This window comes from Poecilia mexicana, unplaced genomic scaffold, assembly GCF_051168715.1.
Source record: "Poecilia mexicana isolate PSO_F unplaced genomic scaffold, ASM5116871v1 scaffold_2, whole genome shotgun sequence".
Lineage (NCBI taxonomy): Eukaryota > Metazoa > Chordata > Actinopteri > Cyprinodontiformes > Poeciliidae > Poecilia > Poecilia mexicana.
In genome coordinates this window covers 21,871,538-21,895,000 of record NW_028263371.1, presented here as the reverse complement: position 1 = coordinate 21,895,000, position 23,463 = coordinate 21,871,538, and the positions used below count along the sequence as shown (strand labels likewise).

Sequence of the window (23,463 nt, the reverse complement as noted above, 5' to 3'; positions counted from 1 at the left end):
GTTTGGTCTGTCAGAACGCTGCTCAGGTTTCTCCTAAATATTTTCCTGCTTTTCTCTAAAGTTGTACGACTTTAAATCCACACAAATAAACCCTAGAAAGTCGGGTTATTATCTCATCTTCTAATGCAAATTTTCATCCATCAGCAAAAGCTGAAAAACAAAACTGTTCTCCTTGAACAACAGCTGTGCAAACTGATCATCACGTCTGTGAGAAACATGGAGTTTATCTCTGTTTCATTCCAGCTTTGACTTTTTATTCCTCCTCGTTGCATCAGAAACGTCCCGTCCTCAAAGTGAATAAAAACTGTTTGAGTGAAACCAGGTTTCGTGTGGACTGAAGTCGTTTCACTGTGAACTTCATCAACTTTCTGCTTCACAACAAAACCTTTCAAAGCCAAACACACATCCAAGCAGCCGAGTCAGAAATGATCAGTTCAGATATTGTGTTTGTTTCCTCTAGATCTGGTCCGGACGTCTGGATCTGTTCTGAAGTGGATTTAAAGCTGCAGATCCAGAGGAAGTTTCAGTGTTTGGCTCTGAATCTATAGAGCTGCTATCATGGCTTCCTTCTGCTGCAGGAAACACAGAGACGCAGCAGCATGATGCTGCCACCGCCAGGCCCCCAAGGGGCGCTGGTGTCTGGGTGCTGCAGCAGCAGCCAGAAACAGCTGCAGTGATGAAGGCCTGGAGGAGTCTTCATCACACTGGGATGTTTCACCTGCTGCGTTTCCATGACAATGTCAGCAAATCTCAGTCTGCTAATGTCAGGAAAACAATTTCACTGCTGCAGTGAAATAAGAAATTAGATAAAAATGTGAATAATTTAGCTCAAGAGATGAGTCATTAATATTCATGCAGACACGGATGGAAACAGTTCAAACTCATAACTCAGCCATGGTGGCGCTAGCGCTCATCATCTATCAGCCAATCAGTGTCTCATTCAGGCCTTGGAGCGATAAGCCCCGCCTACTGGAGCGGCTCCCTGTGCTGCGTTTTGGGAAATTGTATTTTGACAGAAGAGCGGTGGATTCAACATGTTGGAACGACTCTCAGCTTTTTCTGACCTGCTGCTGTGAAGCTCTGGAGGAGCCAGAAAAAACAGAAACTAACCATCATCCTCCAAACACTTCCGGGACACAAACGATGAGGGCGGGAATCTAACCGGCAACCAGTGTTGAGAATAATAATTTGTATTGACACACTGAGCATAAAATCAGCCAAGAAAAGCATTCAGACTTTACTTATTTTTATTAACTTTCAGCGCTGAAAGGAGACGCTTTACCATTACATCTGAGAAGAGTTTCTAAAAAAGTCTGTGCAGCGTCTGAGGAGAAAGAGGAGGGCAGCTGATTATATGGACTGAAGACACTCCCTGAAATCACACCATGTCTCTGTGGCCTGATAAGTTTCTGTTTCTCGTGAGAAATGGACCTTAGTGTCTAACAGAATCAAAAATGTAACTCTTTATTATGGGCCCTTTGTCTAACAGCGTGTGACTCTTTCTCGACCTGGTAAAGCATCTCAACATTCCCCCTGTTGGGCTCTAAAAGAGCCCAAAAAGGAGAATATAAACCCTAGAGCAGACACTGTCCCTTCTGGAAAACATCCCCCAAGGCTTTTACAGATCTTGACATACATTTCATCATTTCAGTCATTGATGTTGTCTTTCATTCATGTCATTTCATCTCATTTCATTTCAATTTTGGGGGTAAAAACGGACAGGGCACCCCTATGCCTCTTAGGCGGTGGATCGAAACCACAATGTCCCTCTTACAGTCTAATGTAGAACACGTAAGGAAATAAAATTTTAAAAAATGTTAGGGTTAAAAAGGAAATTCAACCCTCCATGGCATGACTTTTGTTTTTAGTGGAAGAAAATATTTTCCTGCAGACTTGTGAGAGCTTCATCATCTATAATTACACATCAATCATAAAGTCGAACCATGACACTTTCTGGAACCAAATGTTATAATTATTACCTTTATGTTGCTTGTTATTTATTTATTATTTATTTTTGTTACCTCAGGTCAACGCCATGCCATAGAAGGGTGATGAACTATAAAAGAACAAAGTCTGAAATTTTTGCGTTAGTTTTTTCATATATATTTTTGTAATCCAAGTTAAAAAGAATAAATGTTAAATTTTATGAAAATATAAAATGGGTGAAGTGTTGGGAGGATATAATTTTCATCTTTAAAGTAAAAAAATATTAAAATTATATTCACTAAGTTGTTAGAGTTAACCAAAATGTAACTTGAATAGAATGTTAGGATGATATTTCAAAACTTAATAAAACTTAAAGTAAAATTAGAAATGTTAAGGTACTATCCTTTAAAGTCAATGAAGTGATAATGAGTAATGAGTAAAACAATGTGTCAGTTTTAATAAGCCAAACTTATTGAAATTTCTATGTAATATTTAAAGGTTAATGAACTACAGAAAGGATGCAATGTTAAATGAAATGAAATGGTAAGAAAAGCTTAGAAGTCTGAGTATTGAAAGGCACAGAACAATGAACACATTCATAAAACAGCAAACCAATAAAATAAATCAGGATCAAGGGCAGCACAGTCAAAATATACTGATATGAATTAACTATGATGAGGAAACAAGTAAAAATGCTCTCTGAGTAAAATGCAATAATAGTAATAAGATCTAATCATATCAGTCTCTCTTAGCGAGCCCTATCTACGTCAAATCAGTTTCTGCGTGTGTCCAGATGTTGAGCAGCTCGATAGGAAACCCCGACAGTGCCCAGGAGGCTTCAGTGGCGTTTCAGCTTTAATTCGGTCCACCAATCGTGGAAGGCGCCACAGTCTCACACCCGGCACACCCAGAAAGGATTGGACTTCATTCTGCAACAGAAAAAACACAACAAGAAGCGAAATCAATGGATTATATAAAGAACATTAAAGTGAATGAAAAAATGTTGTTTTGTCACTAGATACTAGTACTGCCCTTATACTCTAGAAAGCTGGAGGTCCACGGTCGTCTTTTGGTTCTGGGAAACCATCTGATAGGCAGGTGGGTTCTATTGGTACCGCTGCTCTTCTCTGTGTTGGAAGTGATGGACTGGACAGCCGAGGACCTCAGGCAGGGAACAGCAGCATCCACAGGTGATGAGGAGAGCAAGGAAGGTTCTTTAAGATTCTGCATCATCTGATTAGTAAATATAATGTTATTTTTTTTATTTAAAGGCTTCTCCTTGAAGCTGAAGATCAAGTTTTTTTCTTTTGTTTTTTTTTCATCCTAAGCCTATAGAGCATCAATATATCAATAACATCTGTTATTTAAGTTCTTCTCTTAATAATAGCAAAAGAAATGCTTAAAGTCAGTAACACCTTCTACATTTCAACCTTCAAAAATAACTTTGCTTGTTTTAAGTGTTGGCATATTCATAGGATCAGACAAAATCAGAAACCAAACAAAAAATCATGTAAAAGATCAGATTATGAAATAAATGTGCTAAACTGCCTGAACCACAGTCATGTTTTATCAAAGAAATATCATTTGAAATGTATTTAGGAATCATCCCTACTAGAAACTTTACCAGAAATCTTAAACCATACATAAATGTTTTGCTTTTGTTATTTTAATGAGATTCAATCAAATAGCCCTCATTTAACAAGAAGTAACCCTCTACACTAAAGGCCTGTAAAGTATCATCAATACTGTGAAAAGTTTATGATCCGTGTTAAATTAAGATCCCTTGTACTATATTGCATTCGTGTAATAAAAGACGACCTTATTTTGTCTCAGACCAAAAACTGTAAATTATGATTATGAGAAATGTTTAGGCATTGGATCAACAATTACACATAGAACTAGATTCTTTTTTATTCTGTCAATCCTTTTGACCCCCTTTAATCAGTTCCATAATTGCTCATTTGTAAATCCCAATTTAGACCAATTCTTATGTGAATCCTCATATTTTCTTCCCATTTTAAACCCTCAATGAATGATTAGCCTGTTTCTTTTTACAAGAATAAAGTTAACCCTGTCACTCCATATTTAACTGACTTTTTTTATTCTCATCATGGTTTTAAATCCCATAAGTTCAACAATTTTAACCTTTGAACAATTTATTCTCTTGAATCCCTTCTATAGAATGTTTACTTAACTGAATTACCTTCTTTTGTAGTGTTTATCATATTTATTAATGTTTTTGGCAGTTTTGGGGAGAAATTTAATACAACTAGATTTATTAAATGATATAATGTTCAGGTTAGACCTTTCTGCATGACTTGGTTAAACAAATTATTTTGAATTATAGCAAGAGAGAAGCAGCAATCTATTCCATTTTAAAAAACTCTGTTCTGTAGAAATCTACTTGACACATGACATCATTGTTAATTTTAATGTATTCAATTCAGAATATTCAGTACTACTTTAGAAACTCATTCGAGTAATTAAAACATTTGTGAATTTTGATTTAACCTCTTTTATATTTTGTTGTCAAATCAGGAATTTAACAATTTTACCGACTTTTATCCTGTTTCAATCATTGTCATGCTGGAGGAGAGAAACATATTAGCCAGATGTTGGACAATCAGAGTTATAATCATTCAGGCAAACAATATTTCTGCGAACTGCAGAGAGTTCTGACACCCTGCTGCACCGTTAAACTTATCCTGGGGTTCAAGTAGCAGAGGTCAGAGTGCAAAGGCAGTAGACCATGAATTTGCTGTAAATAAACTAAGGTGAGAAAAAGTGGCATCACACAATTCAAAAATTCTAGAAAAACTATTAAGAGCTACAAAGTTTTGTTGGCAGCCATTTTGTCTCCAACCTGTAGACTGAGGGAAATCCCAGGACCAACCATGGCAACAAACAGGACCGCCTCTGAGTCTCAGCCCGACTTTAATTGTGATGCTCCATTTGCCCCATCAGAATCTGTCCAGGGCAGCATTCAGTCCCGCTGTGCAGAAGAATCTGGACAAAGTGTGTGGCCCCCCTTGTGTGGGAGAGACGGAGAGATACAGCAGATGAATCATTGTTTTCAAACCTCCGTCTCACGTCGGGCAGAAGCTGCTGGTCTTTTCTGCCATAGGAGACCCTCAGAAATGACGCCTGGGTCTCGTCCTTTATCCAGGTGTTTCCTCAGAGATCACAGTCAGACATCCAATGCGAGATCCTGTAAGCTGCACTCCGCCTTCAGGTGACAACAGGAAAAATCAATCCAACCTCACTGACCTCTGTAGAAGGTGTAAGAATCGTCCAGCAGGTCTTTGCTCTCAGACAGCAGTCCAGCAGAAGATGGCACAATTCATGTGTAGAAAGTGCAAATGTCCAAGTCAGCGTGGCTAAGAACAGTGGAGGCCTGACGCCGAGGCCACCCGATCCCCCATCTCATCAGCTCCTCACATGGCCCTGAACCTGCAAAACCCGGCCCCTACGGTCCGTCAGACCACAGGAAGCAGAACTGCTAGAGTAAAACACCAAGTAAATTAAGAAAATAAAAGTGTATGCCACCTTTTGCTCACATAATTAGAAATTAAATGTCTTTTCTTTAGCTTGTGATGTAGATGAAGAGTTGGCTCTGATTTTTTTTTTTTTTTTGTTTCAGCCAGGCTCAGGGTCACTGGAGCGGCTCAGATAAGGGCCACTGCCTCAGTCTCTGAGCTCCAAAGAGAAAGAGAAACAGAAATGCATTAAGATGATTCAGAATTAACCGATTGTGGATTAAACCCTCTCAAAATTTCAACTCAAAAGTTATAAAAAATTTAAACAAAATTTAGTATTTCAGCTACATACACTTTTCAGAAATTGGTTATTCAAATGCATATGTAAAATAATTAATTTAATAGTGTCCAATTCTATACAAAAGCATTCTTGTGAAATTGCCACGCTTTAAGACAACTAGTTAAATTTCCTTAATAATTTAGGTCAAAAAGAAAACTGTAATCAAATATTCTTTATACCATTAATGAAAATATTACCATTATCCTGATATTTTTCAAAACAGCTGAGTGTTGTATTTATGTATAGTTTTCTTTTTAGAATTTTAAAAGTTGTTCACATTTTATCTGAATTTTTGGCCGTGTCTCCCTCAGGGGCTCTGTAGAAGTTTATAGCACTTTTAACCAGAGTTTTCTCAATGATAACAATTACATCCAACTGTAACTTTATACAATTAAAATTAGAGGTGATGCAGGAAATTCATGAATATTTAAATAAACATGGCATAGATACTGATTGAAGCTATTCAATTTTAAATTACCGATTTTAATGTAGTAAGATCTTCTATATGACTCTGTATTTCAGTCATGCAGGAAGGCACTGTAAGAGCTCGTTAAATAAACTCACAATATACCAATGTCAAATGAATAAATTCATAATCAACCATATCTTTAAACCGATTAGGAATTAGAGCCTATTTCTTCTCCACCCCTGCTGATATAATTAAAAAATTTGAAAGCAATTTTGCATTTGTTACTTTTCTCCAAAACTAAAATATTCCAGTGTGTCACAAGTTTTCCAAATTTTCTGTCTAGAATTGAAAGTAGACTATGAGATGTTCTAAATGTAAAGATTTATCAGAAATGTTTTATGTTTATAATTTATCATAAAGTTTTAGCAGAAAAGTTTTATGTTTATAATTTATAATTTCCCCCTTTTGTTTTCTTATGTAAATAGAAAACAAACAAAATATTGTTCAGAGACTCTTTTTTTTTTACATATGTCTAAAATGTCCAACTGAAACTGTACTGCAAAGGCCAAAAGTTTTGGGTTGCTTTCCTAAAAAGCAGTGTCAATGTTTATTTTGGATTGACAAAAGAAAAATTGATCGATTTAGGCAGAGGAGCAAAAAATGTAGACAAAGATTATGCAGTACTGTAAGATGTCTTTGCGTTTCAAATCAAATGTTTTGTTGGACTTGAATTTATGTATCAATTCAATCAAGATTTAAGGCACACATGTTGTGAGCCATTTGTTGTCCAATCAGTTTGTTTTTACATAATCAATTATCATCATATCCACTTTAAAAGTTTCATGTCCAATTTGTGCCTTTCTACCAAGACACGCATGTGTTTCGAAATCAACAGTTAGTTCAGTTAGTAAATTAGTTAGTCTGTTATTAGAAAAAATAAAAACAATAATATTAATAAAAACGAAAAGGAAAGAAAAAAAAAGTCAAACTAAATGAAGCATCTTGTAATAAATGCTGTCTGGTTTTAAACCAAAGCTGAAATGTGATTACTCCTTTTGAAGTAAGGTGACCGAATTATCTACTGTAGATTTAGAATCATAAATTGTCTTTGAGACAAGAATATTTTGTAATGAACCTTAATTGAATCTGGAGCTGTTTCATAATCACCTTTTAATTCATAGAAATTCATATTCATTCACCAATTCTGTTCCCTCTTTAGACATTTTAAGGTGACCAAGTTTCACATAAAAAGAAATCCTGTTTTGATAAGATAATGAGAGAGAAAAATATTGATTAGTCCATGATAAAGTTCAAGTCTGGTATAAACCTCAGTTTTCAAATTTCATTAAGTTTAAATTTTAACCATGTCTACAGCTAAGATGAATTTCAAAAACTTCAACACATTAGATGTCACTTTATTTTGTTTATAATTTTACCTGTTATGTAATTTCATTCATCCTTCATACAGTTAATTTTACCACATGTGAATATAGTGAATTGTGCAGGATTAGTTTAGTTTCAACCAGTTTTCCCTCAGTGTCATTTATTCCGTCCAGCCAATATTGTCCCAAAGGCTGTTTAACAGGTCGCCTCCTTTCTTCTGCACCAGGTATTATAACCCTTTTTTTTTTTTTTTCTCTTTCCCCCTTATTTTGATATTCGTCATCCTCTGGCAAATAGGTTATTAATGCTTCTATTTGCTCACCGAGCCCAATCCATGGCCCGATGCCCCACTTTGGATCATATTTTTCCCTTTCAAATTCACCCTCCATCTGTTTAGGCTAAAATTTAGGCTCAAAAATCACCTCTTTTCTTACAATTTTAAAAATCACCTCTTCTTCAGTTCTGCAGTTTTGCTTGCACGGCGGCGAGGAAATCAAACACAGCAGAAAATCAAACCCAGCAAACAAAATCAAAAACCTCCCACAGATTATAATTTCTCAATGTTGACCATGGTTTTGGCAGAAGCTTACACACACAGCTGACAGACACACACACAGCTGACAGACACACACACAGCTTTACACAGAAATGGATCCACGCTTTTCAGCTCCTGTTTTTGTCCTCTTTTAACACTTAAAACTTAACGAGGGTCAGATCGCGATCAACCTTTATCTTATTCTCTTTATTTACGTTTTCCTATGGTGGACTTCTTTCACCGCATTTTAGCGTTTCTTAAGAAAGTCACAGATTGGCTAACGCGTTCTTTTCCGAGGGCAGTACTCCCTGAGGATAAAACCGACAAAATCTAGTCTTTCCCTTCCCCGCGTCCGGCAGAAGGGGGGGACGACCAGTTCCCACTGCAAAAGCCAATCAACCTTTTACTCTTAACTTTTAACTTTAACCTTACTCCTATGCACTCTTTGCAACATTTAGACAAAACAGTCAAAAGCAGTACGAACAACGGCTGACAATCGAACAATGGCTGACAACTTAGTTAACTCAGTGACAAGCAGACAAACCTGGGAAACAGTACAGACAACGGCTGATAACTGAAATTTATACAGACCTGAGAAACAGTACAATGGTGTATATTAAGGAACAAGTGTCCTTACCTTTTATTTGGGCCCTACACCAGAGTACTGTTTTGGAAAGTCTGCGCCTGAACAGCCAGTCCAATCTCTGCTCATGTGTCAACACAAAACCATCCTCTGCTACCAGCTGTTGAGAACGAGAATCTCAATCGATGAATCATAATTTGTATTGACACACGGAGCATAAAATCAGCCAAGAAAAGCATTCAGACTTGACTTATTTTATTAACTTTCAGCGCTGAAAGGAGACGCTTTACCATTACATCCGAGAAAAGTTTCTAAAAAAGTCTGTGCAGCGTCTGAGGAGAAGGAGGAGGGCAGCTGATTATATGGACTGAAGACACTCCCTGAAATCACACCATGTCTCTGTGGCCTGATAAGTTTCTGTTTCTCTGAGGAATGTGCTTTAGTGTCTAACAGAATCAAAAATGTAACTATTTACTATGGGCCCTTTGTCTAACAGCGTGTGACTCTTTCTCGGCCTTGGTAAAGCGTCTCAACAATATATGTATTATTTCTCTTTTGACCTGAATACAAAAAGCTAAACATAATGGAGGATTAAAATAAAGGTTCTGTTTCATGACGTCAAACCTGATCTGAAAATGATTCCCATGTTTCCATCTCAGACCATTTCTGGTTCCAGGATGAAAATGAATCAGAGAGAAAAAAGATCAACTTTCCAGTTGAATCCAGTTCAGATCAAAACTCCATGAAGCCTCTAAACCAGGGGTGTCCAAAGTCGGTCCTCGAGAGCCGGCATCCTGCATGGTTTAGTTCTCTCCCTGGTGATAGTAACAACCTTTTCAGCTTGTCAGTGTTCCTCTTTGGCCTTCTAATGAGCCATCAGTTTATCCAGGTGCGTTAAACCAGGGAGAGAACTAAACCATGCAGGATGCCGGCCCTCGAGGATCAACTTTTGGCATCACTGCTCTAAATGCAGCCCAGTTTGAATCGGATCTTTATTGATCCAAAGAGACGAACAATATCAGACACTAAATGACAGACATGAGAAAATAAACAGGAGGAAAATCTTGGAGGTCAGAGGTCATCATCAGGATCCAGTCAGAGTCTCTTTAGACTCAAACTGCTGCAGCTTCAACCTCTGAGGATCAGCAGGACACAGAGACCGTTCTCTACTGAGGTCATCAGTCCCACAACCTGCAGAGAGAAGAAGGATGGAGAGATCAGATCAGTGAGTGTTTCCAGCCTCTCCAGCAGCAGTCAGTGACGCAGCACATCCAGTAGATGGTTTCCAGGCTGCAGTCAGACTGATCTCAGAGCTGTGACCAAGATGAACCTGATCAGTTGTTTCCTGTTGAACTGAGAGAACAAGCAGATCTGAGATCAGATCTGCTGCTGCCACAGTTTGATGAATGAGGACCACTGTCTCTAGACATGTTGGACGGCTGGACGCTGGAGTCCAGCTGGACGTCCTGGAGACATGGACACAGCAACAACACTCATCTTCACACCAACACAAACACAGGAACACAGCAAGCTGCTGCTCCTCTGATTGGCTGATTGCTGTCTCTGTGTCCAATCAGGAAGCCTGAACCATTCTCCTCCCACTGAGAAGCTGCAGCTTTACTGGGAACACTGGAGCTTTGCTTTGATGCTAACTGAGTTTAGTTCAATATGCTGACAGCAGCTGGACTCACAACAAACATTTACTTACTTTATGTTCTTTACAAAACACTCCAGTTGCTTAACATCTGACTGCTTCAGGCCATGGTCACTCAGGTCCAGTTTTATCAGATGGAGGCTGTTGGACTTCAGAGCTGAGGCCAGAAAATCACAGCTGATCTTTGACAAACTGCAGCCCATCAACCTGAATAAAGAATAAAAGATGAGCTGAAGCCAACAGGATGCAGGTGAACCAGTCCAACAGAACCAGTTAAAGATTCTCATGAATATTAAAGCCAACAAGCTGCTGCTTCAATAAAGACCTGCTGACTTCAGAACCAGAACCAGAACCTGGTACTGGGTCATGTTGTGTTGGAGGATTTTAGTCAGTAAAATCATTCCAGGTTCTGATCAAAGTGTTGAAGCATCAATCATTGATTATTGATTTGTTCCTGTCAGATTCCAGAAGCTGAAATTCAATTTTCTAGACTGAATTGAATGACCTTTGACCTGCTTCACATGAGGGGGATTTCTACCGAATGCTGTCCTGTTCTGACCTCAGGTCAGCAGGTCCAACTCAGTTACACAGAGGGACTAAATTAAACTCTGGATCCAAGTCCAGGAACAAACTCAGAAAATATTTATTAGAACAGAAGAAATGAGCTTTCATTTATCATCAGTTATAGATAATTATTCACATAACGTATTTTCTGGATTATACGGTGCACCTAAAAGCCTTAAATTTTCTCAAAAATTAGCAGTGCGCTTTATAAACCGGTGCGGCTTATGTATGGGTTAAATACAGAAATGGACACCATAACTGAGAGTGTGCCTTATAGTCCGGAAAATACGGTATTTTAGAATTACATAATATTCATAATTATTTAATTAGAATACCTCAAACACTCCAGTCTGCACCAGGGAGTCTGTAGAAAACCACAGAGCTTCTTCACTCCAGAATCTCCCAGGTTGGTGCTGATCAGGTCCAGTCCTGTCAGATGGGTCGGTTTGGACTTCAGAGCTGAGAACAGAGACTTCCAGCTGGTCTTTGACAAACTGCAGCCCCTCAATCTGAATAAAGAATAAAATATGAGCTGAAGCCAACAGGATGCAGTTAAAACTGAAATATGAACAAATAAATAATAAAATGTAGAAAATTAATTTCCTGAATGTAAAAGAAACATGATGAACTGATTCTAACATCTGATCCAGTCAAACTGGTTTAAAGAGTCCAAACCAGCAGAACCAGAATATTTGATCATGACGTGTTGTTAGAATATTTCAGTCAGGCCTTCAGTGGTTCTGGACTTTAATTAAAATGGACATTCAGAACCAAACTGTGTCCCTTTATTGAACAGCTGGTCAAGTTAAGGAGTTATGTGAGGTCAGAGGTCATCTTCAAGGTCATCCACAGCAGCAGCCTCACATGTGAAACCAAAGGAGCTGAATAATCAACGTCTGCTCTTCCAGCCGCTCCAAAGATCAGCCCCTGGTCCGCTTTGCTGGTACCGCTCAACAATTACAATATGGAGTCACAGTGAAATATTTACTGCCAGCATCTCAGAAAGTCAAACACTTTATAGAGATTCATCACACAGAGGAAAAGATTTCAAGCTTTTACTTTGTTTTAATGAATCTGGCTGACAGGTAAAGAAAACTTATAAAATTGGAATCTCACATCAGACCATTCAGAAACCATGTTTGGAGCACAAATGTCAGACTTCTGAAAGTTTGTCCCTCTCTGCTCTCCGTACTTGGTATGTCTCCTGTTGCATGAATTACTGCATCTATGCAGCACAGCATGGAGGCCATCAGCCTGCAGCGCTGCAGTAATGAAGCCCAGATGAATTACTGCATCAATCAACCTTTATTCAAGTTTCACAAATCAAATAAAAGTTTCACAAATCACAAATTTGGTTTTTAATATTCTGATATTAGTTGAGAATAATCTAGTCCAGGTTTGAAGAGTCTAGGTGTTGTAGATGAAAGATGCTGAAGGTTGTGAAATATTATTTGGAATCACCCATTAGCGATTTCTCTGAATTGGAAACCAACTTCAGCTTCATGACTCTGCATAAAATCCTCATTTGGGATAAATCTAGATAGAAAAAAATGCAGTAACTCATCCTCCATAGCTCTTGTTTAGACTTCACCACCACTACCAGCCTTGCAGAAACTGTTTAAACACTTTTAACCCAAAAAAGGAACTTGAGGATTTTCAAAATGTTTGTCAAGATCTCAAGAAACAGTTTTTTTCTCTCTCCATGTTTCCTTCCAGGCTCTGTATCAGCTGACTGCTCTGTACCTTCATTTATCATCAGATATTTTATGTCTCCAGTTTTTGGTCATTAATCTATTAATGATGTTTTTCTTGCTGGTTGTATTTTAACTGCAGCTCATTGCTAAGTATGACAGATGTAAACGTTTTATTTCAGTCCATCTAATTCAGAGTTTTACAACATCCATTACAGCTCAGATTCTGAAAGTTGATCATTTTCTCATTTTGTGGTGATTCAGTTCCTGAACTATCAACTAGAAAATATTGAGTCTTTTCTCTGTCAGATTGATTTGGGTCATTTAGTTCAAGTTCTGAATCCTTCACCAGATGACCAACTCATCCAGAGTTGGTCGACTTTCTCTGTCAGACGGTGAATCTTCAGTCTGAGCATGTGCAGAACCTCCTAACACACCTGGTCCAGATTCATGTGCTGCAGTCTCTGCTGGTTCTGATGTCTGGACCAGAAAACTGATGTCCTGAAGAACCTGCAGCCTGTTGAGCTCAGAGAAAAACTCAGCTGTCTGGATTTTTAAAAATGAAGCTGAAGTTGGTTTCTGATTGCAGCGTCTGATTCAGGAAATGGATAAAGGGCGATTCCACCATTTTTTTACTGCCTTCAGAACCACAGCTTCAGGACAAAGCTGAGGAACCTGCTGCTGCTACAAACCTAACTTTAATTCATTTTATACAGATTTGCTTTTCTACAATCAGTCATTTCTTAGATGTCGTTATTAATTATTATTTGAACTTGTCAGTGTTTGTGGATGCGGCCCTGGCTCAACAACATTTCTTTCTGGATTTAAAGATATGAATCAGAAATGAGAAATAAAACAATCTGAATTTTCCCAAACCAAAATGAAACATCTCCATCATTATTTAACATCATTTGAATTATTTTACTCATTTTTGTTCATCAGTCAAACATTTTACAATCAGAAAAACTGAAAAACAAAGTTCAATAATCTCAAAGTCTGAAATAATAAATAATTCATCCATCCATTTTCAGTACACCCTTGTCCCTATTGGGGCCAAAAGGGGTGCTATTGCCTATCTCCAGCTAACGTTCTGGGCGAGAGGCGGGGTACACCCTGGACAGGTTGAAAGTCTGTCAGGGAAATAAATAATTCATTTATAAGCTAAAATATTTTTGAAATTGTATTCAAACAGTTGGTTTTAAAGGACATAAAATTCTGAAATAAACTAAGGATTAAAGTATCAATAAATGATTTTATTGGACAAATTCTGAAAACAAACCTCAGCTTCTTCACTTTACTGACTGAACTCTCCAGGATCTCAGACAGATTCTTCATGTCAGAGTCTCCAAAGCTTCCACCTCCCAGTTGGATCTCACTTATTTCCAGTTCAGTCAGATCTGGGTTGGACTTCAGAGCTGAAGCCACAACGTCACATTCAGCCTTTTCAAGCCTACAGCCGCCAAGTCTGTGATGAGAGAAGAAATAAATTCAGTTCTAATGAAATCAATCTGGATCATAAACAGATAAAATATGATAACAGTGATGTCATCATGATGTCATCATCTAATCAACATCTGATCTTCAGTTTACTGAGTTTGACCCGACAGAGAGTCTGTGCAGCTCCTGACTAAAGTCCAGGTTCTGGTTCTGGTTCTGGTCCAGGCTTCATGTCCTCAGACCTTCAGCTCAGTCAGATGTTGAAGATCTTCTATCATCTGTGAAGGAAAGTTCAGTTTCTCTGCAGCATCAGAGCCTCAAAGGAGCTGCAGCAGCTGATGAAGAGGCTGACTGAGCTGAATGAAGGAAACTACTGGAGATGATGGAGAGGAGGAGGAACTGCTCACAGCTCTGACAAGTCACACTGACTTGGACTAGACCGTTTGGCTCCTTGAGATCCTCCACCAAGCAGGAAGTGAGTTATAAATGAAGTGAGCAGAGCAGGAAGTCCAGCCTGCTGTGGACCTCTGGCATCTCTGGGTTTGTTTAGCCCATATCTGCTGCTGCAGCATCTAGAATCCTCCTCATCATTAATAATAGTAGTATATTCTATAGAAACGTGGCTCCCAGCAGCAGATTATTAAATGCTGCCACAGAGGAAACTGGGAGCAGACCAGACACATGATGCTCCCAGTTGTGTCTCCGTTCATCTGCTGGATTTGATGCTGTAACAAAGTAGAAAGTGGACAGTCGTCAACCTGCTTCAGCTAAAAGCTGCAGATTGTTCTGGTCGTCCTGCAGAGCAGCAGCAGAACCGGTCCTGCTGCTCCTTCAGGTCTGGACCGTCCTCTGTTGACCTGAGAGGAACTGGGACAAACTGGTTGGAAGAGGGACACGTGTCTCTGCAGTGGTCTGTCCATCGTCTCAGAGGAACAAAGGTTTGGATGTCAGAAGAAATTGTTGCTAAACTCCTAAAGAGCTGAAGAGCAAAACCCCTGGAGGAGACGGAGCGTTTGGGTCCAGCAGCATCTTCATGGTGAAGCAGTGAAAGTTCTCCAGAACTAAAGAGGCTGGGATGTCTAAAGAGCTGAAGCTCATGTCTCTGCAGGTCTTCATGGAGGACAGCTAACAGCTTCAACAAAGGCTGCAGATGAAGAGTTGATGAGGAAAATTGGCGTTCAAGATGAGTTCAAGATGGCGCCAGTGTGTACGGCACGCCGTCCGACTCGCTCTCTTTGCTTTGTTGTTTTTGTTCTTTTCGCTCTATTCGTACATTTATGCTTCTATGGTTCCAGTGCCTTGATTTATTATGACCGTCAGGCGCTTCTGGACATTAAAACATCGGTAGATCTACAATTTGGATGTGGTCTGGGTCCGAGAAACCGAGGCTTCGAGTTCCTCTCAGACATCCCCGCTGAGCTGCTGAGCTGTCCACATCTCATTCCGGAAAGGCGTCCCCGCAGAAGACGTGGTAAACGTGGAGGACTGGCGGTGAGGATTAAAGCTTATTTAGCATCTCTTCGCTGTCGAGGCGGCTCTCCTCGACTTGGATGGTGTCCTCGTTTCCTGGATGTAAGACGCCGCTGGATTTGTAACGTCTTTCCGGGTTTGTGCGCTTCTCAGATGGATGTGGAGGAGATTTTCTATTACAGACGACGGCGGGATAAATAGAGGAATGTGGACTGTGCTAATCTCAAGCGGTTGAACGATGTCTCCACCCCAACTTGTGAGGCTGGATCATCAACCGTCTCCTTGGCGTTGCTTAATGCTAGGTCACTAGCTAACAAGACCTTCATGCTACACGATCTGTTCACTTCTCGGGATTTGGATTTTTTATTCATCACAGAAACTTGGCTACAAGAAGGTCAGTTGTCCCCGTTCTCTGAACTTCTACCTCAGAACTGTACTTTTATAAACTCTCCCCGACTGACTGGAAAAGGCGGAGGTCTGGCTACGATTTTTAAATCCAGTTTTTATTGTCAACAATCACACATACAATCATTTTGCAGTTTTAAACTCCAAGCTTTTGAACTAAAATTAACTGAACCAATTTTGTGTGTGGTGATCTATCGTCCGCCAAAGTTCAACAAGGACTTTATTCATGAATTCTCTGAACTTTTGGCAGGGATTGCCCTAGAGCATGATCGTATTTTAATTATAGGTGATTTTAATATACACATATGCTGCCCAGATAAACCTCTGGTGAAGGACTTTTTGGACTTGATTGACTCATTTGATTTTATACAATCTGTGGTTGGACCAACACATTCAAAGGGCCATACTCTGGATTTGGTGTTATCACACAGGCTTCGTTTGGATATCATTGCAATCTTTCAGACTTGTATTTCAGATCATTTCCCTGTATTATTCTCTATTAAGATTTCACCTTCTGTGGTTACAAGCAATGCTAAACCTTTACTTTGTCGTACCATTAACTCTGATACTGCTCTTCAGCTGAATGCAATCTTAGCTCCTACTACATTCCCTACTGATGACCTTGATATTGAAGCTCTTGTTACAAATTTTAACAACGTTTGCTCTAATGCTCTAAATACTGTAGCTCCTTTGAAAATTAAATCAACTACAAGAAAGAAAGTTTTGGAGCCGTGGCTTAGTGAAACCACACGCGCGCTTAGACGAGAATGTAGGCGCGCTGAGAGGAGGTGGAAAAAAGATAAACTGCAGGTTTCATTTGAAATTTTGAAAGACAGTTCATTTAATTATCAGAATGCTGTCAAATTAGCAAAATCGAAATATTTTATTACTTTTGTAGCTTCAAATAGGCATAGGCCGCAGGTCCTTTTTAATGTCCTGGATAGGATTGTCAATCCCTCGATTATATCAAGTCCTTTAGACTCTGTTGAACGTTGTGAGGCTTTCTCTATGTTCTTTATAGGAAAGATTGAAGCTCTTAGAGGCTTGAATAAGCTGGTAGACTTAGATTCCCTTGGAATGCCACAATGCCCAGCAACTCTAGAGCATTTTCAGCCAGTTTCTATGGATGAACTGACGTTGGTTATAAACCATCTGCGGCCTTCAAATTATCCACTGGACTGTCTTCCTACTCGTCTGATAAAAGACATTTTTCTGATTTTTGGCAGCTACGTTCTTAAGGTGATAAATACCTCATTGCAGTCAGGTTGTGTACCATCTACTCTTAAACATGCTGTGGTCAAACCTCTTCTTAAAAAATCCAATCTAGACCCCAGTGACCTAGCAAACTTCAGGCCCATTTCTAAATTGCCTTTCTTATCTAAAATTCTTGAGAAATTAGTTTTTATTCAGCTTGAAGTGTTTTTAAAAGACAATAATATAACTGAGAAGTTTCAGTCTGGGTTTAAAGTTGCTCATAGCACTGAATCTGCCTTGCTCCGAGTGTATAATGATCTCCTCTTAACAGTTGATTCAGGCAACATTGCAGTTTTATTACTTCTAGATTTGAGCTCTGCATTTGATACTGTAGATCATCAAATTCTCTTACATAGATTAAAACACTGTGTTGGCCTGCGAGGCTCAGTATTCCAATGGTTCAAGTCTTATTTAGAAAACAGAACCTTTTCTGTTCATCTTGACCAATCCTGTTCTGGGGCCAGACCATTAAAGTATGGTGTTCCCCAAGGGTCAATTTTAGGGCCCATTTTGTTTATCTTGTATTTACTGCCTCTTGGTAAAATTTTCCAAAAATTTAATATTTCCTTTCATTGTTTTGCAGATGATATCCAGATTTATTTGCCCCTTAAATTGCAAAATGGTACAAATGATTCTCTTCAGCTGTTGCTAAACTGTTTAGCTGAAGTTAAATTATGGATGGAAAAAAACTTTCTTCACCTCAATGAAAGCAAAACTCAAGTTCTATTATTTGGTCAGAAACTTCAGACTACAAATCCAGATCAGATTCTTGGTTCTTTAGCTTGCTCTTATCAGACCTCAGCTAGGAATCTTGGTTTCACTTTTGACAGCTCTTTAAAGCTAGATAAACAAGTTAGTTCTGTCGTTAAATCGAGTTTTTACCACCTTCGGCTTTTAGCAAAAGTTAAATCTTACTTCGGTTTTAAGGACTTTGAAAGACTTATCCATACCTTCATAACAACTCGACTGGATTACTGCAACTCTTTATATAGAGGGATGGAAAAATCACAGATTCAGCGACTTCAAATGATCCATAACGCAGCAGCACGGCTTCTCACAGGAACCAGGAAGCGTGACCACATAAGGCCAACTCTGGCATCTTTACACTGGCTGCCCATCTTTTATCGAATAGATTTTAAGATTCTTTTGTTAACTTTTAAAGTTTTAAATGGGTTAGCCCCCCCTTATCTTCGGGATCTTTTAAATTTCCAGTCTGTGTCCAGAACGCTACGATCAAATAATCAGTTATTACTTACAGTTCCTCGAACTCGACTTAAGAGGAAAGGAGATCGAGCTTTTTCTGTTGCTGCTCCTGTTTTATGGAATAACTTACCTTTCCAGATTAGATCTGCCCACAGCCTGGATCATTTTAAATCGCTTCTTAAAACTCATTTTTACTCTTTGGCATTTAAATGATGTGTGTTCTGTTTTGTCATTTGTGTTGTTGTTTTTGTGTTGTTGTTTTTGTACAGCACTTTGGTGCAGTCTTATACCTGTTGTAAGGTGCTATATAAATAAATTTGACATTGACATTGACATTGACATTGAAAATGGTTCCAGCTCTGGAAGCAGAGTTCTCAGAGCTTTGGGAGGATCTGACAGAAACTAGTACTTTTTCTGGAACCAGACAACAATCACCACATTTTGGTCTCAGTTACAAACTCAGAGGAAACTAGTGGAGGAGGAAAAGTGTGTTCATAAAATTGATAACTAGTTTCCAAGGGAAAAACAAAAATGCTGGGGTTTATATTTAATATTTCCATCAAACCTAAGCAATGATTCCATCAAAACAGCAAAAGATACAAAAGTTGAATTATGGAGTAGCCCAATGAGTGAAGAGTTTAAAGTTAAAATGTGTCTCTGGCTGATTGGATCTTTCAGAGAAAACAGATTTTCTAGAGTTCTGAAGGTTTTCTATTCATTTAAACATTAAAGCTGATAAAAAGTTTAATGATGGAAATGTCTAAAAACCAGAAGCTGCAGCTGTCCTGGATGAACTGAATGTTTAGATCAGTGGTTCTTATCCGGTTCGATCGAACCTCAGGGGTTCGATGAGTCAGTCTCAGGGGTTCAGCGGAGCCTCTGCAAAACTCACCGTTTTTACCAAATTCTGAAGCTTTCGGTGTACTTCTAAATCTGTTCCTTAGTCGCATCTTTTCGGGGTTGGTACTGCCTGTAGGGCCGTGGGGGAGGTAACACAACTAATATAATTACATTACTAAATCAGAATACCGCAAAGTCTTTATTATTTATTATTATTTTTTCATTCTCTTAAGAATGTAGAGCTAATTAAATTATCTAAACAAGACCTTAAAGTGGTTCCAGTTTCTCTCGATGGCCAACATGTTGAAACTGTGGCAAATTTTAAATACCTTGGGTCGTTCCTGATCAGTCAGCTCAACTTTGCTGAAAACACTGACTATATTTTGAAGAACTGTTCTCAGAGACTCTACCTTTTAAGAAGACTTAGTGATCCAAGTCCTGAATTTGGAGGGGGGATCATATTTTATTTATCACTACAGAAGGGTTCAGTGAATTAGCATATGAAACTGGTGGGTTCGGTACCTCAAAAAAGGTTAAGAACTGCTGGTTTAGATATTTGCAGAGGTTGCACTAGACTTTTTTGTTCTCCGTCATTTGAAAGAAAAGATTTTAAAAAATTGGTTTTATCCGTTAAATTATAATCACATTAACATCGGCTAATTAGCCGTATTTTTATGCCGTTTGGTTAATATTCATCTAGTTGAACCGTGAATCCAGATCCCATCATACATAAAGCAGATGAAAGCATCTAACTTTTTCTAAATGACTCCACTTAAATTAGCAGCACTTCACCTGCTGGGGTCTGAACGCACAGCTTCACAAATTCCTCCTGGTTCACATCTGCAGACAAATCTTCGCTGGTTCATCAGGCAGTTGGATCTGTCTGATCCAAACCGATGATTTGAACTCTTTTATACCCTATGCGGTCCGAACGTGTGATTTTACGATGATTTCTTTTTTTTGTGTGGTTTCGCTTCCCCATAATGGACAGATGTTACGTCTGCCGCGCTTCTGAGCGCCGCTCTCCTTCTGGCCGCGGGAGGGTAACATCTTCAGCTCCCTTTGTTAAAACAGCAGGATGAGTTCAGTTTAATCCTTCATAGTCCGCATTGATAGCGCAGCGCACTAAGCATGTTACGATCTAATTAACTTGTGAACTTTTATTTATTTCCTCAAGATAAACTGCCGGCTCCTCTGTTTAGACCAGTGTTTCTCAACCCTGATCCTCACCGCCCCCCTGTCCTGCATGTTTTCGGTATTTCCCTTCTGCCACACACCTGAATTGTATCTCTGGGTGATTAACAGGCTTCTGCAGTACTTGATGGTCATGCAATCATTTGGATCAGCTGTTCTGGAATAGAGGCCAGTGTTGTGGTCAAGACCACCTAACCCGAGACCAAGACAAGACCAAGACCAGAGTGTATTGAGACCGAGACAAGACCAAGACTTTTAGGGTCCGAGACCAAGTCAAGACCAATACCGAGGAAAGTCGAGACCGAGAAGACCAAGACCAGCGCCCCGCGCCATTTGACACGATAAAATGTCAAATATGATCAAAATTGCTTCTCAAACTGATCTGAAAGATCCGTACTCCCCCCATAAAAAGACCTAGATATTAAATACTTGATAAATTTTACCAATATTAAAAGCAGAACAAACTTTATGTTCTGCTTTGCTTCCATCTCTGTGCTACAATCCGTGGTGGTCTGGTGCCATCCCTAAAAAGATAACGCCCTGGGCATTTGCTTATATTGCTCATGTCAGAAACCACCACTCTCTGTTACCATTTAACATAGCAATTGAGGCAATGCCCAGATGGCAAATAACGCTCAACTATGAACACTGACCAAGGAGCAACAAGCAAGAAGTAACCATGCACAAGGCACTCATCGTGACTGTTCTCACCCTCTCTCCCACTACATGAAGCAAGGTAGTCTGACACCATGGCACACATTACAGCTGCCACTTTGAACGAAAACAATCAAAGAGCAATGTGCATGCTCTGCGTGCTCTTTCATTCTTGTGTTTTATTTATTTGTTAATTAAAAAAATATCAATGCACATAATTAAATAAAATAATGATAGGTACTGCAGTGTATGCAGAGCATTACAAGAACAAAGAAGAGTGTTCTGTCAGGTCAGCATACGCTGTCAGATCGTCATACGCTTAGAACGCTATTAGACACGTCATTACCATATAATTTTATTTAATTAGCAACATAGAATCATGACCTAGATCATCATACACTTTATTAACACTTGTATGACATCCTGACTTAGCGGTTAAGTAGGTTAATGAGTTTTACACGGGCGTATGTTGTAGTTGACTGCAGCTGCAGCCAGACCTTGCTTTAAATACACTTTGAAACCATGACAACGCATGTATATCTATATAGTTATCATTGAAAACAATTTAATGACTTATTTTCATCAGAACTTGCTGTGTATGGTGAACTGACAACTCCTCTGACCATCGGACTTCTTAATGCGCATGTGTAGGCCTGGTACTCACTGCATGTATGCTATTCTGACAGCATACGGTAATCTAATAGAACAACGGTGTTCTATTAGATCAGCATACGTTGTCAGATCGTCATATGCTTAGCTTAGACATGTATACGCTGTCATTACCATATGATTTTATTTAATCAGCAACATAGAATCATGACGTAGATCATCATACACTGTTATTAACAGTTGTATGGCATCCTAACTTAAGTTAAGTAAGTAGGTTAACGAGTTTTACATGGGCGTGTGTTGTAGTTGACTGCAGCTGCAGCTAGACTCTGCTTTAAATACACTTTGAAACCATGACAAAGCTTGTATATCTATCTAGTTATCATATTATAAACAATTTAATTACTTATTTTCATCATAACTTGTTGCCTCTGCTGAACTGACAACTCCACTGACGGTCGGACTTCTTAATGCGCAGGCATGGTACTCACTGCATGTATGCTATCCGGACAGGTAATCTAATAGAACAACGGCTCTCAGCAACACTCCAGTGCTATCTAATAAGTAAAGAGATGAGCAGATTAATCGTACTGTTCCTGAATGTCACATCACTATATTGCAGACTTTTGGACACAGCATTGTCCCATATATGCGTCAAGTCAGTCAACACCTCCGTACAATAATTCAGCGCAGTGAGTGACAACTTTTTTTCATCACAAATAACATGTCTCTGTACAGCTAGCTTTGCTAACATCACATCATCGGAGCTTACCTTTCTTTGAGCTACTTTTCTAAGTGACGAAAAAAGTTAGACGTTGTCTCCACCGTCTGTGAAAGTGAAGCGTTGCTGAGTTAGCTGTGGCTATCGGATTTCTTATGATTTATGCAGCGCTATTCCATTACTGACGATTAGACAGACATCTTCTGCCGCTCAGAGAAAACAACTGCGCATGTCTCAGAGCGCCGCGTGCGAGTGAAAGGTGGGGAGGGGAGGGGAGTAACAGAAACATGTTATTGGTTGAATTTTAATTGGTGCTTTTGCATCCAATGAAAACAAAGATATTAACAAATAAACTAGATAATGTGCTGTACGTTTAGTGATATTTTCACAGTTGCGGTCTCGACTGGTCTTGAAATAAAATGCCGAGTCCTCAGCGCCCGAGACTGAGACAAGACCGAGACCAAAGGCGGTCGAGTCCGAGACGAGACCGAGACCATCAAAAAATGGTCTCAAGACCGGTCTCGAGACCAAGACCGATCTCGAGTCTAAAACATGCAGAGCAGGGGGGCGGTGAGGACCAGGGTTGAGAAACACTGGTTTAGACTATAAGTGGATTCATTCTCTTTCGTTTTCTCTGTTCTGTATGTAATGAAGTTTTGGAATGCGCTCCTGAACCCATACGCGCTCAAAAGCCTCCGGTCCATAACTCTTCAACACGCTGTCAGCTCCCGGTCAGAAAGATGCATTTAGTTCAGTGTTCATGAGATGATTTTCAGAAATGATTTTTTATTGATTTATTTTAGTTGCCTCTGCAATGAACTCTTTATGTAAAGTCTATCATGTCCTCCCGTGTGCACCAGTCAAGGGTGTTAATTATAACCTGTCAAATGATTGACGGACTTTAAATTTTCCCGTCGTTTAAAAAAATAACAGGTCAAATATGGAAAATATTCCGTTAACGCGACCTCTGGATGTTTGAATGGCTGAAATAGTCCAAAGGATGAAGAAAGTAGTTGAAGACCAAAAAACATCCAGAAGCAACTTCTAGACAGAAGAAGAAACAGGAGGAGGACAATAGTGCTGAATCAGCATTCACACAGTGAAAACATCTGGAC

General features: G+C 39.2%; 1 long non-coding RNA gene across 1 annotated transcript in view; it reads right to left on the bottom strand.

Moving 5' to 3' along the window:
* Positions 1–6,019, bottom strand: part of LOC148160604 (uncharacterized) — a 121,111-nt gene extending 115,092 nt beyond the window's left edge. Inside the window, exon 1 of the long non-coding RNA XR_015762341.1 lies at positions 4,790–6,019. This is a non-coding gene — a long non-coding RNA (uncharacterized LOC148160604). The remainder of the gene's footprint in view (positions 1–4,789) is intronic.
* Between the last annotated feature and the right edge of the window lie 17,444 nt (positions 6,020–23,463).